Here is a 3,088-nt window from a genome sequence, read left to right as displayed (position 1 = left end):
TTTTCGGGCAGCCTACAGGTCCAGAGAAATTGTACGGTTCATAGCAATCACATTTCGGTGCTTTCACGGAGCCCCTATATTTTCAGATGTCTCTCAGTCCCCTCGTGTGCCTAGGTACTGATGCGGTTCATTGTATCCCTCTTTTCCCTTGTCTCCACTCCATTCGGTGTTGGTTTTGTGGGCTGGCCGCTCTGCTACGAGGAGCTGAAGATAGGAACGACCTACAATTCTAGATGAACCAACCGAGTATATGTTTATTAGCTATATCGAGGTGAGCGTGTCCTTTATATAAGGACGTTTTATACAAACAATTACACAGAGGAAATGTTGACGAGCGTAATAGATATCTAAGGACACCAAGCTAATTTCTGATCTTACATTTTCGTCATACAAAGTTTAATGCTTCGTACCTTCTGTCGGGATTATTTGCTTGCGGACTTAAATTTTGCATTCACTGCAGTTGATGGGGATCATCTGGCTCGACATGAAAATAAGGAGGGCTCAGCTATATTACTTGAAGAATATCGTTGGCTGAAGGACTCACCAATAGAAAATGGGTCACTCTTCTCAAGCGCAACCCGGGCACCGAGGTGTTGCGCGAATACATTGACTTCTGGCACAGATCCAGTGTGGTCACTTCCACCAACCTGGAGGATAAGTTCATTTGGAAATGGTCAGCGGATGGAAGATATAATGCTAAGTCAGCTTACCTATGTCAATTCTGGGGCAAGATTGATTCTCCTCTTCCTGAGATCATTTGGCATATCAAAATTCCACCAAGAATAAGATTCTTCAGTTGGCTCTTTGTACAGGGCAAATGTTTGACTGCGGACAACCTTGCGAAACGAGGTTGGCCTCACAACCCGATCTGTCAATTATGCCACTTAGGGTGGGAGGATGGTCTGCACCTTGTATCTAGCTGCCCCTTCACGGCTGGAATCTGGGGCTATTGCCTGGCGATATATAATTTTCCATTCAACCTCTTATCTATTGCTCATACTGGCTCTATATTGGACTGGTGGTTAAAGGCTCTGGATCGTACAGGCAGGAAAAATGACCTATCATCACTTATAATGACGGTGTCCTGGCAGGTTTGGAAAGAAAGAAACAGCCGCATATTCAACAACAAGGCAAACCACTTCCTGAAGGTCGCTGAGAACATTATCAATGAGCTGAATTCTTGGAGAATCGCTGGATTCAAAGGAGCACAATGGACAGGCGCAAGATAATTTCTTTCTTTCTTTCTTTCTTTTCTAGTGTACATTTGTATAGCTTTTCCTTCCCCTTTCTGGCTTTCAGCCGTCCATGAACCTTGACTTGTATTTCTTGGGGTGTCTCATCCTATCTTAATGAATGAAATCAGCACAATGCTGTTTTTCGTCAAAAAAAAATATTACTTGTGCTGGCCACCAGTGCATTCTAATTTCTCTCGCATGGTGAATTTTTTTTTCTGGCAGTTTTCCAATCGTGCCATGTCACTGGAACTTACTTTCGCCCCTTTCCTACCTTTCCTTTGTTTGTTCGATAGGATTCGTCTACCTCGGTTTTGCTTGTGAGATATGTTTAGGTTCACTTATTCCAACGCACAATGGAGACAATCGTGCAAACTTACTAATAATATGTATCTTTGGAGTATGTAATCCCTTTATATGCATATCAGGAGGACTGCGTGCGAGATGCGGGTGGAAATGCTTCTGGAACCGCACTGGAGATGCGGTTCCAACCGCCCATGGCGCCGGGGCATTGGGCTGAAATTTTGCAAAAAGAATTCCACCGTTTCCACCTACGATCAACACCCAAGTATCACCAACCGTATGCCAGCTAAGCAAAATACATATGCAAAATCGTAATAGTGACCATATTGAGTCACTTCAGAAACTTTAGTGATCATGTTTTGAACTTCAGTGACCAAAGTGAGGCACCGAGTCAATCAGTTACTTCAGACGAAATTTTCTCAAGGTGATATAACGGAGTTACAACAAGCCCATGTCTGCCCATGTATGCCCACATATCGACTAGCGATGCTGAAACAGAAACAGAGTAGACTTGACCACATGCCCATGTATGCTCTTTCCATGTCCAAGATCCCCTACTTGAGTGCAAGCATAGATAATACCGACTGTACACAATTTATCAGTCACGAAGTCTTCCATCTTCTGATAGAACTGCAATGCTCTCCAGCCTTCATTATTCTGTGCAAAACCAGAGACCATACAATTCCAGGAGAACAAATTTCTATCTCCGAGACTACAGAAGATTAGCTCAGCACTTTCAGTATCCGAAAATCGAAAATACCTAGTTAACTGGTCATTCTTCACCCTTAAACTGCATGCAAGCAAGTGCTTTAGTGAAATGCAGTGGATGGACTTTCCGAGGGATTGAAGCTCCACATGCTGACAATACATTAACTATTGTAATGCTGTCAGGATTTACTGGCAAAGATGCATGCACCGAAAGGCTTCCAACGCATCACCATGTAGTCCATTATGTACACAGCATACTACGGCTGTATTCCACGAATAGTATATGATACCAACATTATACTTTCCAAGAGCGCGAAGGCAACCGGCGAGTCCTCGCAGCATATGTAGATGTGCATTAAAGCATTAACTGAAATTTCTCTCGCAAATCCATACTTCAGGATGAAAGAATGAACTGCTATGCCAAAGCTAAGGTCTTCTGGACAAGAGTATGACGGTATAACAGCTAGTATGGTGGTCAAGGTGCAGCTTAACTCTCAGAATGTAATTCTTGTCCCAGCGAGTAACCCCAAATCCTTGTGTTGCAAACCACAGAGACGAGGAACGAAGGCAAGAGTCGTAACATGTGCGACATAGTGGGCTTTCCGATTGAGCCCGCTTAGGCGCACAGTGGGCGCGGGATCGATTGCTCTAAAGGTGCTGATTAGTAGAGAGCAACTAATAAAAGAGTACTTCTTTCGGAGCCCCCACGATGGACACTTGGGGCGACGGGGAGCGCGCCACTTGGCGCGCTCTCAGCCGCTTGTCTCAAAAAAACTTGGCGCGCTCTCAGCCGCTGCCACGTGTGATGCTCTACGCGCTTCCTTTGAATTATGTTTTTATTTTTA

Source organism: Triticum aestivum, chromosome 3B (assembly GCF_018294505.1).
Source record: "Triticum aestivum cultivar Chinese Spring chromosome 3B, IWGSC CS RefSeq v2.1, whole genome shotgun sequence".
NCBI classification, from domain to species: Eukaryota; Viridiplantae; Streptophyta; class Magnoliopsida; order Poales; family Poaceae; genus Triticum; species Triticum aestivum.
Note: the sequence above shows the minus strand (reverse complement) of the source record.